The sequence below is a fragment of the Schistocerca serialis genome, chromosome 6 (genome assembly GCF_023864345.2).
Source record: "Schistocerca serialis cubense isolate TAMUIC-IGC-003099 chromosome 6, iqSchSeri2.2, whole genome shotgun sequence".
In the NCBI taxonomy this organism is placed as follows: domain Eukaryota; kingdom Metazoa; phylum Arthropoda; class Insecta; order Orthoptera; family Acrididae; genus Schistocerca; species Schistocerca serialis.
The window spans coordinates 748,891,922-748,905,921 of NC_064643.1; the positions used below are offsets into that span (position 1 = coordinate 748,891,922).

At 46.1% G+C, this 14,000-nt stretch overlaps 1 protein-coding gene across 2 annotated transcripts in view; it reads left to right on the forward strand.

The window, feature by feature from the left end:
- LOC126484479 (uncharacterized) overlaps positions 1-14,000 on the forward strand; it is a 451,324-nt gene that overhangs the window by 104,560 nt on the left and 332,764 nt on the right. The window contains exon 2 of one of the 2 annotated variants that reach the window (XM_050108007.1): positions 5,647-5,714. The gene's annotated coding sequence lies outside the window, so the exon portion shown is untranslated. The remainder of the gene's footprint in view (positions 1-5,646; positions 5,715-14,000) is intronic. The other variant, XM_050108008.1, reaches the window with a different exon arrangement.

Genomic DNA, 14,000 nt, shown 5'->3' on the forward strand with positions numbered 1-14,000 from the left:
ACAGCCCATGGAACAGCCTGCCTAAGAGCAAGTCGGCAAAGTGTGTACGCTTCGCTTTATTCTTACACGTTGTGTGTACCTTCGCTGAAGCAAGAAATGAGACAGAACAGGTACGCTAAGTTCGACGTTCGTTACAATTTATGATATTCTTGTATACCGTACATCTTCTATAATATACATTACTGCGCCACGAAAGAACAAGAAGTTCAAGGTTTAACATCTACCACGAGGCTATTAGAGACAAAGCGCCACACTCTCGGACTGGACAGCGATGAGAAGCAAGTTGTTCATGTCTTTCTCAAACAAACCATCTCGGTTGTTGATAATCCTTCCGGGTTATATGGCCGTGGCCCAATTCTTCTACTCCTAACGTTTCGTCCAATACTTCGTTGGACATCTTCAGAGGTATGGCTGGTCCTGCTGAGTCCTGACGACTCGGCAGGGCTCAGCAGGACCAGCCATACCTCTGAAGATGTCCAACGTAGTATTGGACGAAACGTTAGGAATAGAAGTATTCCATGGACGACGGCCATATAACCCGGCAGAATTATCAACAACAGTACCATCCGGTCGTGAAAGCCATCATTGTATGAAAACCATCTCGGTGTTCACCTTACGTGATTTGAGGGAAGCGCAGCAAAATTGAACTATCGGTAGGGAAATTTACGACGATGCCCCAGACTAATAGAGGTCTAGTGCTTTAATTACTCCGTCACCTAAGTCGAATATCGTATTACAGAACAGCTTGAAGTATTCAGAAGCGTGCTGTTTCAAATCAGATTTACGTTAATTAGAAAGCCTACTTTTTAATATGCTAATGATAATGGCAAATAGGATACAACAGAATGAATGAGGCACGTCTCTCCCCTCCTTCTCTCTCTCTCCACACATACACGACCACATAATCGTAACATAATCAGGCATAAAATGCTATGCTGGAAACCAATGTGCCACCAAGTCGCCCAAAAGTAAAAAGTTTGTGTGGTATTGTGAACTGCAAATTGTGATACGAAAGACCAGTTCAGAATAACAACTAAAACGTTTGATAAAGAAAAATTGAGTTTTCTTGAAAGGTTTCGGACTTCGCATCACATCTCTTACCCCTGAAATTTGCCTATATCGGTACTTCAGAAACAAAGGAGTGGTGGAACCGCGTATCATTCAACATGATTTTTGTCACTTGTTAGTAATGCTTGTTTCGGAGTTTGTAAGGTTCAACAGGCTCTGAGCACTTTGGGACTTAACTTCGGAGGTCATCAGTCACCTAGAACTTAGAACTGCTTAAACCTAACTAATCTACTACCATCACACACATCCATGCCCGAGGCAGGATTCTAACCTGCGACCGTAGCGGTCGCGCGGTTGCAGACTGTAGCGTCTAGAACCGCTCGGCCACTCCGGCCGGCGGACTTTGTAAGGAGGTAACGTTCTAAATCAGAACGCTGTTAGACTGTTTTGTTGTTTGATTCGGGATAAAACGTCCTAGGGCAGCCAATGATGCTCAGTTGTCATAAGCCGTAACAGGAGAGATCTTAGTACATCGGCATGAGTGATGCATTTACTTGACGGAATTGTGTACTTCTGTCTCCTTGAAACGCTTTATATTACTGTAATTCAGTGGACGTTACTACTAGACGCATTTTCCGGAAGAAGGCAGAGTTCAAATACTCATTTCATTCACAAACAGTGCTTGAATATATATATATATATATATATATATATATATATATATATATATATATATATGCCTCTGAACGATTTGTTACTAGTGTCAAGTAATTTTAACAGCTCATACGACGCTAATATACAGGGATTTTCCCAGATCTCTCACGGAATACTGGCTCTTGAAATTTTCTAGCTATAATTACGTTACATCATTGACGCCTGTCTTCCAGTTGTGCCAGTTATATTTCAGACGCTCTCTTGCGATCAAATCACCCTGTGAGTGTTTGCATTTTTATGCTCCTTGTATGCGCTGTTTCGTCTGTCGGCCATCCTCTTTTAAGTTTTCTTCAGTTTTACATAAAAACACGAATGATTGTTTTAACACAGCCACGGCGGGTTGAGTTGTCGCGCTCAGTTCCTAGTACCACCTCGACGTCTACGAGACGGCAAATTTAATTTCTCCTGTTTACTGACATTAGCGACAGCTGACGATAATTTCATTTCTTGTTTTTATTGAAATTAATGACTTCCGTGCACGGTGCAGCCCCAAGCACAGTGACAAGTGGACTGCAAGTTTAGCAACTTCCGTCATCTATCAAAACTGAAATGGGTGGAATCGAAGCAGTTGAGAAACGTCATAAAAACGCGATATGCAACCTAAAAGTAGGAAATTTAGAGTAATACGTGTGTAAACATAAAAAGAATGTTTGAAATGCTATTTTCGTTAATGGTTCATGCTAGCCACGAGCGTAAACTCTCTAGGGCGCTCCAAATTTTGACGTGTTACTTTGTCCGTGTAGTCGGTCTGTTTTTTGGACACGCGAGGCGTGTTGTGCGCAGACAAGCGCTCTGCGCAAAGAGAGCCGAGTGTCGGTCGTCAGCGAGGCTGCGTGGACCAGAGCGTGTCGTTGTCTGAGGCAGGCTGCCGCTTATCTCGCAGTGGAAATAGCAGCTCATCCTAATTGACCGCAGCGAGGAAGCTAGCCGTGATTAGATAGCGCCACTTCGCATTCCTTCCTTCTGCAGCTGCTGTGCGCTAGTTCTTCCAGGCACAGCTAAGCTAAGCGTGCACGAGAGTAGGTCTTCCTGGCTAGAGGATGCCACAGAGTGAAGTTAGAAGCCAAAATCTCTCGTTCAATCAGTTTCAGAGCATGCAGGACGAACATCATTAGTTCATTTTTCCATATTTTAGCTAGTAATTCTCTACCTTTTATCAAGACTCGTTTCACTATTCAAATGTTTGAGACCTTAACTTTTCCCAGCGAATCGAATCTTCAAATAACTTACGGGTTTGCTGCCGGGTGACGTCCTCGATCACCGCCGATATTTCGACAGGAGCACACCCTGCCTTACGCAGGAAGCATTTCCAAGACGATTGGCCGTATTTTGCGGAAATATGATGTGAAATGTGTTTTTCGACCACCTTCTAAGATTAAGGCCCTGTTGGCGTCCGTAAGAGATGATCTTGGTTTGCGTAAGGCTGGGGTCTATCGTATTCCTTGCAGTTGTGGCATGTCATATATTGGTCAGACAATCAGGATTGTCGATGATCGGTGTATTAAACATAAGCCTCACACACGCTTACAACAGCCGAGCAAATCCGCTATTGCAGAACATTGCCGTGACACCGGTCATCCTATGGAATACATCAACACGGAGATTCTGGCTTGCACGTCCAGCTATTGGGATAGTGTTATTAAGGAAGCTGTTGAAATCAGACTATCAAGCAACCTTATTAACAGAGATGGTGGATTTTGTTTAAATGCTGCTTGGAATCCGGCTCTGTCTCTCATCAAAAAACAGAGGGACAGAATTAGTGCTACCTCACCTACTGATTAATAGTAACTATCGATATTTCTGACGCTGGTTATCTTTGGTTGTGTTGACAGTTGTTCTGTGTGTAGTGTCTTCCTTGTTTCTCCTCTGTGAACCGAGGTATTAAATTTGCTTGCACATTCCTTCTTCCTTGCATTTGTGCCTTGAGAATGGCAGGGTGTGCTCCTGTCGAAATATCGGCGGTTTTCGACGACGTCACCCGGCAGCAAACCCGCAAGTTATTTGAATATTCAAAAGTTACTTACAACTCTTCTTTTGCCATATCCTTTTTTCCGTCGCCTTCCTTTCCCCGTTTCTTTTTCATAAGTGTATTCCATTTCCAAAGCAAATGACATTAAGGATATCATCCAGAGGTCACTCGTGTTAAATCTGTTCCTAATTTGGTAGCACGTAAGTCACTGCGACGCACACGGCTTTTTTTTATGTAGAATTTAGTTTGCATTCTTCTTGCGTGCCGGCCGCTGTGGCCGAGCGGTTCTAGGAGCTTCAGTCCGGAACCACGCAGCTGCTACGGTCGCAAGATCGAATCCTGCCTCGGGCATGGATGTGTGTGAAGTCCTTAGGTTAGTTAGGTTTAAGTAGTTCTAAGTTCTAGGGGACTGATGACCTCAGCAGTTAAGTCCCATAGTGCTCAGAGGCATTTGAACCATTTTGCATACTCACTATTAACGGTCTTGGAATTTATTTAGTAGAATTTCGCGAGGTAATAGGGACATCCGTTTGATCTGTTCAACCCAATATAGGTCTTGTATATGGTTCAAATGGCTCTGAGCACTATGGGACTCAACTGCTGAGGTCATCAGTCCCCGATAACTTAGAACTACTTAAACCTAACCAACCTAAGGACATCACACACATCCATCCCCGAGGCAGGATTCGAACCTGCGACCATAGCGGCCTCACGGCTCCAGACTGTAGCGCCTAGAACCGCACGGCCACTCCGGCCGGCCCAACTACAGGGATTAACTTTACGAATGCGGTCCCCTATTATCTGATGTTCAGATGTTCATTCTGTTTTGATGAGTCTGTTACTGTATCTCATCCCCTGCACTCTTCGCCCCAAGAGTCTGCCGGTTACTATTTGTTGACGATTTCCCCTCCTCATGGGGTTGGATTCTGTGACTAAGAACGTCGGAACCGTCTCTGCTAACCACCTGAAGATGCTTCTTTAATGCAGCGAAACCGGTCGTGACTAAATCATAACTTAACAAAAGTTTGCGGTTTTATTCAAGTTCAATTAAGCTCTAGTTTTCAGAATTCTTCTATGACAGCGTAACGTACGATTAAATATTCCAGTTCATATTTACGACTCAAACATCACTGTACGACGTCAGTGACTTCGCCGAACTTCTCAATTGCCTTTTAGTCTTAGGTTAGTGAATTTTTAGCATTCTGAAGTGCACACGTTCATATTTCACTCCATTAAGAGCAAGGTTTTTCACCTTCTGACGAGATTGAAACATTTTTCTAAATCTTCTAGTGTATTTGCGTGAATGTTTTCCTCGGGTTATACTTCGTCGTAAATAGGCATATCATCTACAAAAAGTGTTCGTTTACAGATAATAGTCTGTGGAGGAGTAAATATCTATTGCCAATGTACGTCGTAAGGGAAGCATAGATTATTTGCATGTGAACTCTGGGATGTTAGATCTTTCGGTCTCTCTTGCGCCTCTGTACAGCATAAAATGGTTCAAATGGCTCTGAGCACTATGGGACTTAACTACTGTGGTCATCAGTCCCCTAGAACTTAGAACTACTTAAACCTAACTAACCTAAGGACATCACACACACCCATGCCCGAGGCAGGATTCGAACCTGCGACCGTAGCAGTCGCGCGGTTCCGGACTGCGCGCCTAGAACCGCTAGACCACCGCGGCCGGCCATAAACTTTTATACCACGTTTCCATCTTGACCCCTATTCATATGAAAACTTTGACTTTACACACACGCTTCATTCACCCGTACTGCGAAGTTAAACCTTTGCAACAACCAATTCATCTCGCATATTTGCCCCAAAATCTCAGTGCAAGCACAACGTCGCCGCTCCCGCATTCAGGCAATTAGAGCGTTTATTCACGCAAACGTATTTCTTTAAAAAAGATTACTCTTAGCTCCTGAATTAAACTTATTGTTTGTGTTTTCCAGATTGCCGCCTTTGAAACCGCCGCATCGCAAACTGCAGTGGTCAGTCCTGCCCCGTCAGCTGGAGGCAGGTAACTATACTGACTGGATTAACATCTGTGTAGCTGCATTATAAAAACAAACGGATATTGCGACGACTGTGCAGTTGGTTCTTCGTAGAATATTTTATACATCATGAATGATAAATACACGACACTTCTGTAATATTCTACAATACCTGTCATTCAACTAACCGATTTTCGGCTGCCAGCCTATCATCACGGACGTATTCATCTCTGTGGCTGATGATGACATAGCAGCTGAAAAATGGCTAGTTAATCTCTCTCTTTCTCCATATGCCTTCTCTTTCTCAGTACTTGTATATCTTGAATAGTGAGTGCATGTGCGTGTGTGTATTTGTGGAGAATTATGTCTCCTGGTTTTTCTGCACTCGTTAAAGTATAGTTTATGGTATTAACTTTGTCAATTGAATACTTGGTAAATTCTCACATTAACATATCGCAAGGATCGAAAGTTGCAGAATATTAGTTGCTTTCGGCGGGCTACGTAAAGTAAAAATCAAATAAACATGACATACAAGGTGAGAGAAACATATAAATATTTTAAAATATTTCACGCGACCAACCGAGTTTGAGACCCGCTACCATTTTTCTAATGGGCTGGTGCTAAGTACCATTTGTGCACCAATAAAGCACCTTTGGATTCTGGAAATGGTTTGTGAACTCGCTTGATACGCGGTAGTACACTACTGGCCATTAAAATTGCTACGCCACGAAGATGACGAGCTACAGACGCGAAATTTAACCGACAGGAAGGAGATGCTCTGATATGCAAATTATTAGCTTTTCAGAGCATTCACACAAGGTTGGCGCCGGTGGCGACACCTACAACGTGCTGGCATGAAGAAAGTTTCCAACAGATTTCTCATACACAAACAGCAGTTGACCGGCGTTGCCTGGTAAAACGTCGTTGTGATGCCTCGTGTAAGGAGGCGAAATGCGTACCATCACGTTTCCGACTTTGATAAAGGTCTGATTGTAGCCTGTCGTGATCGCGGTTTATCGTATCGCGACATTGCTGTTCGCGTTGGTCGAGATCCAATGAGTGTTAGCAGAATATGGAATCGGTGGGTTCAGGAGGGTAATACGGAAAGCCGTGCTGGATACCAACGGCCTCGTATCACTAGCAGTCGAGATGACAGGCATCTTATCCGCATGGCTGTAACGGATCGTGCAGCCCCGTCTCGATCCCTGAGTCAACAGATGAGGACGTTTGCAAGACAACAACCATCTGCACGAACAGTTCGACGACGTTTGCAGCAGGATGGACTATCAGCTCGGAGACCATGGCTGCGGTTACCTTTGACGCTGCATCACAGACAGGAGCGGCTGCGATGGTGTACTCAACGACGAACCTGGGTGCACGAATGGCAAAATGTAATTTTTTCGGATGAATCCAGGTTCTGTTTACAGCATCATGATGGTCGCATCCGTGTTTGACGACATCGCGGTGAACGCACATTGGAAGGGTGTATTCGTCTTCGCCATACTGGAGTCTCAACCGGCGTGATGGTATGGGGTGCCATTGGTTACAGGTCTCGGTCACGTCTTGTTCGCATTGACGGCACTTTGAATAGTGGACGTTACATTTCAGATGTGTTACGACCTGTGGCTCTACCCTTCACTCGATCCCTACCAAACCCTACATTTCTGCAGGATTATGCACGACCGCATGTTGCAGATCCTGTACGGGCCTTTCTGGATAGAGAAAATGTTCGACTGCTGTCCTGACCAGCACGTTCTCCAGATCTCTCACCAATTGAAAACGTCTGGTCAATGGTGGCCGAGGATCTCGCTCGTCACAATACGCCAGTCACTACTCTTGATTAACTGTGGTATCATGTTGAAGCTCCATGGGCAGCTGTACCTGTATACGCCATCCAAGCTCTGTTTGACTCAATGCCCAGGCGTGTCAAGGCCGTTATTACGGCCAGAGGTGGTTGTTCTGGGTTCTGATTTCTCAGGATCTATGCACCCAAATTGCGTGAAAATGTAATCACATGTCAGTTCTAGTATAATATATTTGTCCAATGAATATCCGTTTGTCATCTGCATTTCTTCTTGGTGTAGCAATTTTAATGGCCTGTAGTGTATTTAGATTTTAAGCTGATCCGCTTATCAACGCCATATTAATTTTGTTAACTGAAAGCTGTTTCTTTGCGGGACTGTTAGCGGAGTCAGCCCAACGTTCCCCGTAATTCATTAATGGCGCGCGCGCGGTCTGTGATCCCCGCTGGGGGGCGGTGTAGTCCACGGCCCACGCCCCTAGCGGGCGCTCTTCTTATGTTTCAGGGCGGCACCCATTCATCACCATAATGTTTGCGGCGTGAGTCACGGGCCTCTGATGCACGCCTGAGGACCCTCCCTGGCGCCCCCGCCCCTCGACGACCACCGCTGCACCTAGCGACCACGCCCAATAACCGGCCACACCCTGGAAACCGCCGTCCACCCCCGCAGGCATTATTTCCGGCGTTAGCGGCCACTGGCGTTGCGGTCATGTTGCCGTTCTTTCCTTCCTCGTTGTCATCTGGTAGCAGCCAGTCTTACGACCGCTGTGTTTCTGGAACCATCCTGTGTGCCGTAGCCTGACGGGAACTCGGCAGCTCACCGTCGGGACTGAAGCGCCTAGAACCGCTCGGTCAAAGTGGCCGTCTAGAAAACTAGGTGTAAATATTGTTACAAACGACTGTGAACTGAACTTACGGCCGTTTATATCGGAAGAATAGCTATACGAGCGACAAATGCTAGCTGAAGACAAAACTATCTCTGAAGACGAGTTGCTAGCTGCAGACAAAAAACTAGCCCTGAAGACGAGTTCCTCAATAGCTATCGGTAAAAGTTCATACCATTACTCACTTGTTCGCTGATTTCTCAAGCCTGTCGACACAGAAATAGAAAAAATCATATTCGTGCTTAACAGAGAAACTAGTGTGAATGTATTAATACCAACGCCGGCCGAAGTGGCCGTGCGGTTAAAGGCGCTGCAGTCAAGAACCGCAAGACCGCTACGGTCGCAGGTTCGAATCCTGCCTCGGGCATGGATGTTTGTGATGTCCTTAGGTTAGTTAGGTTTAACTAGTTCTAAGTTCTAGGGGACTAATGACCTCGGCAGTTGAGTCCCATAGTGCTCAGAGCCATTTGAACCATTTATTAATACCAACGGTATCATTTGTTTGTGATAAGTAAGGTAAAAAAACAACATTTCAGACCAATGGTATAAAACATTACCGATGTCACTTAAAATGCCGTGTCTGGTCCCCTGAGAGGGTGCCAAACAGGAAAGACTATTCTATCATTCTGTCATACGTCGCCAAACGTTGTTATGCAACAGGATGAGTCCGTCCAGTGGCATTCCTGGGCGTTTTGACTTTATGACACATCGCAGTGTCTGCAAAGTGCCTTCATAGCGGTGCGCACTGATTGTGGTTCGACGCTCGACGAAGAGAGGAAGCGTCCTGTTGCACAGTAACTCCCGCCCCCACACTGACAAACGGACAAAGGCTGCACTTCAGCGATTTAGATGATAAACTCTGCAACATTCTCCGTACAAACCGGATCTTTCAGAGGGCGATTCCCACAACTTTGGCTACCGGAAGAAAGACATGCGTGGACGTCTCGCAGTGGATAAATGTCTTAACGCGTGTGGTGATTACTTTTGAATGGAAACATTCTAGGGTGGCGTTGTGGCGGGTGTTTAGTCTTCATTTGGTTGCCCCTTGTATTTGTTGTTGTTGTTGTGGTCTTCAGTCCTGAGACTGGTTTGATGCAGCTCTCCATGCTACTCTATCCTGTGCAAGCTTCTTCATCTCCCAGTACCTACTGCAACCTACATCCTTCTGAATCTGCTTAGTGTATTCATCTCTTGGTCTCCCTCTACGATTTTTACCCTCGACGCTGTCCTCCAATACTAAATTTGTGCTCCTTGATGCCTCAGAACATGCCCTACCAACCGGTCCCTTCTTCTTGTCAATTTCTGCCACAAACTTCTCTTCTCCCCTATTCTTTTCAATACCTCCTCATTAGTTATGTGCTCTACCCATCTAATCTTCAGCATTCTTCTGTAGCACCACATTTCGAAAGCTTCTATTCTCTTCTTGTCCAAACTATTTATCGTCCACGTTTCACTTTCATACATGACTACACTCCATACAAATACTTTCAGAAACGACTTCCGGACACTTAAATCTATACTCGATGTTAACAAATTTCTCTTCTTCAGAAACTCTTTCCTTTCCATTGCCAGTCTACATTTTATATACTCTCTACTTCGACCATCATCAGTTATTTTTCTCCCCAAATAGCAAAACTCATTTACTACTTTAAGCGTCTCATTTCCTAACCTAATTCCCTCAGCATCACCCGACATAATTCGACTACATTCCATTACCCTCGTTTTGCTTCTGTTGATGTTCATCTTATATCCTCCTTTCAAGAAACTGTCCATTCCGTTCAACTGCTCTTCCAAGTCCTTTGCTGTCTCTGACAGAATTACAATGTCATCGGCGAACCTCAAAGTTTTTATTTCTTCTCCATGGGTTTTAATACCTACTCCGAATTTTTCTTTTGTTTCCTTTACTGCTTGCTCAATATACAGATTGAATAACATCGGGGAGAAGGTACAACCCTGTAACACTCTCTTCCCAACCACTGCTTCCCTTTCATGCCCCTCGGCTCTTAAGACTGCCTTCTGGTTTCTGTACAAATTGTAAATAGCCTTTCGCTCCTTGTATTTTACCCCTGCCACCTTCAGAATTTGAAAGAGAGTATTCCAGTCAACATTGTCAAAAGGTTTCTCTAAGTCTACAAATGCTACAAACGTAGGTTTGCCTTTCCGTAATCTTTCTTCTAAGATAAGTCGTAGAAAAAGATAAACAAGAGCAATTTGAACATCGTATCGTGCTGCCTTACGATTTAGACGCAGTATTAGAATTGTGACGTAGTCCTCTGGTGGTTTTCTCTCCCACAGACAAACATAGCGCTGTATTACGTCCAGAAGCGGCATTGTCAAACTTCGCCAAGTACAGCGGAAGTCGTGGTGCTATCCATATTCGTCAAACTCTCTTGTCCATTACTAAATAACAACCGGTGGAGCAGTAATTTTATGATAGGCTGCTCTTGGAGAGCAATCAGCTCCGGTAGTTAATGCGGAGCGTTCTGAAACGCCGAATCATCAATCAAGGAGCGCGGAAGCGCCTCTAGCGGCGGCCCGGGGAGCCTGCGGCGTGGGTGGACGGCGGACGCCGCCTTCCTGCCTCTAAATTGCCGTGACGTCAGCGGGCGCGTGCCCTGCTGCTGGCCGGGGCATTCCACCGCTCGCACGCTCCAGTCAAGCCGGACTTCATCTACTGGTACTGACCGAACAAGACAAGAGTCGTAGGCGTACACTGAGAGATCCCCCAGGAATGGGGCGCAGAGGTGCGATGGGAAACCGTACGTAGTCGGTTCGAATGCTTTTCTTTTCTTTTTTTTCCCCTCATTTGTCCTTTGGTTTGATGCGGCCCGCCACGAATTTCTCTCTCGTGACAAGCTTTTTATCTCAGAGTAGCAACTGCAACCTGCATCCTCAGTTATTTGCTGGATATATCCCAGTCTCTGTCTTCCTCTACCGTTTTTACCCTCTGCAGCTACTTATAATACCATGGAAGTTATTCCCTCATATCTCACCAGATCTGCTATCATGCTGCCCCTTTTTCCTGGCAGTGGGTTCCATAAGTTCTTTTCCTCAGCCATTCTGCGCAGATCCGCCTCATTCCTTCCCTTATCAGTCCACGTGAGTCTTAATTGGTTTCGGGGTTTAATATAGAATATGGTGCAGGTGGTTTTACTTTGATTTTTTTTGGCTAAATATACTAGAGTTGTTTTTATGAGAGCCGGCCGAGGTGGCCGAGCGTTTCTAGGCGCTACAGTGTGGAACCGCAAGACCACTACGGTCGCAGGTTCGAATCCTGCCTCGGGCATGGATGTGTGTGATGTCCTTAGGTTAGTTAGGTTTAAGTAGTTCTAAGTTCTAGGGGACTTATGACCTCAGATGTTGAGTCCCATAGTGCTCGGAGCCATTTGGAACCATCACGTCCATTGTGCATTCCGACGGACTTGGGCAATTCCAGCAAGACAATTCGACAACCCACACGTCCAGAATTGCTACAGAGTGTCTCCAGAAAACGTCTTCTGAGTTTAAACACTTGCACTGGTCACCAAACTCCCCAGACATGAACATTATTGACCATATCTGGGATGCCTTGCAACGTGCTCTTTAGAAGAGATCTCCACCCATCGTAGTCTTACGGATTTACCGACAGCCCTGCACGGTCGATGGTGTCAGTTCCCTCCAGCACCACTTCAGACATTTGTCGAGTCCGTGCTACGTCGTGTAGCGGCACTTCTGCATACTCGCGAGGGCCGTGCACTATATTAGGCAAGTATACCAGTTTATTTGGCTCTTCAGTGTATATCGAATACGGGGTAAACAAATTGGAAAGTGTCGACACTGCGTGGTGCTGTGCCATTAAGAGAGCCGGTGCTGCGGTCACGCAGACGTGTAGCGGGCTGGCGGCGAATGAGGTGCTCAGAATGCGGCGGTTGTACGAGACGCCGAGCGCACGCACTCACACGCACTCACGCGGGCTACGTACAGGTGCGCGTCGCGCGCACAAGTCAGGCTTGTTTTATGAGGTCTGCCGGGAGGGGGAGATTCCGCAGCGAGCAGTGACACGCGCTCCAGCTCCAGGGCGCGGCGGGTGGTGGGTGGCGGCAGCGGCAGCGACAGCGGCCAGCCAGCTCAGCGCGTCACCGCCTACGTAACACAGCCCGCCAGGACACCGGCTTCGGGTGCGAAACGACTTCATTAGGCCGGAGGTGACTGGCGGACGGCCTGTCGCAAAGCATTCCTCCCAGTGGCTGCGGCTGCCTTCTCACCTGCCAATTACGCCAAGGTACAGGTGACACGATTATCCTCTCTCCATCTCGATCCTCTTACTTAAACATCCAAAACCATGTACTTTGATTTATGGCTCCAGTAATTCTTCAGCGGGTGAGTTTAAGCAACTGTCAACTACCTTCAGATGTAAAGATACATTTAATGGTTTAGCTTGTACAGCGTTGATGGCGACATTCCAAGCTACCAGTTCGCATTATTTGACGAGCCGCGACACGGTCGCTAACAGAACAGTGGTGGAAACAGTGAAAAATAAATTTCTTTTATATCTTTCTATGATCACAAAATTTTTAGGTCCTTAGACTACAGGTTTCGGTTAGCGACGACCATCATCAGATCTCGGTACCGATTTGCTGCTTCAGTTTACAGAGACTTCTGACTCTATTGTAAGCGCGGCATAACCGGACGATCGCCCATACAAGTACTCGCCACTTCTGACGGTTCATAACTTCGGTGATGTAATGGCAACCGGTGTATCCACCTTGGCACGACCGCTGACGCTAACACGATACACTGGCGGCTTGGCGTCCAAGGAAAGTCACGTACGATGCATTACATGTCGAGCAGGTCATCGAGTATACTCCGTTACACACACACACACACACACACACACACACACACAAAGGGAGAGAGAGAGAGGGAGAGAGAGACAGAGAGAGAGAGAGAGAGAGAGAGAGTAAGCTTTCATGTTTGTGCATGGGACGTATTTTCCCACAACATATCACAAGTAGCTCCACTCGCCCCATCGCGACCAAGGTTCAGGGAGGTTTCTCTTGGTTGCATGGTGAATGCCGGAAGCAGAGATCCCCTCCAGCAGTCTTTTCAACTGCCTCATTCCGAGCTCGCTGAAACTGGGCCGATGAGAACAGAGAAGGATAATGAAGTGATTCGAGCAGCCAGTTTTGCGCAGTAGCGCAGGGCAGCTCGTTTTGTATTATCACGTAATAGGGGGGAGAGTGTGGCAGGTATGGTACGCGAGTTGGGATGGAAGTCATTAAAGCAAAGACGTTTTTCGTCGCGGCGAGATCTATTTAGGAAATTTCAGTCACCAACTTTCTCTTCCGAATGCGAAAATATTTTGTTGAGCCTAACCTACATAGGTAGGAATGATCATCAAAATAAAATAAGGGAAATCAGAGCTCGAACAGACAGGTTTAGGTGTTCGTTTTCCCGCGCGCTGTTCTGGAGTGGAGTGGTAGGGACATAGTATGATTGTGAACCCTCTGCCAAGCACTTAAATGTGAATTGCAGGGTAATCATGTAGATGTAGGTGTAGACGAAATGGGTATACAAAACAAAACCCAAAAATACTTGCGGTCCGGTCAGTGTCCTATCGTCCTCTACTTAGCACTGCCTGCTGACTA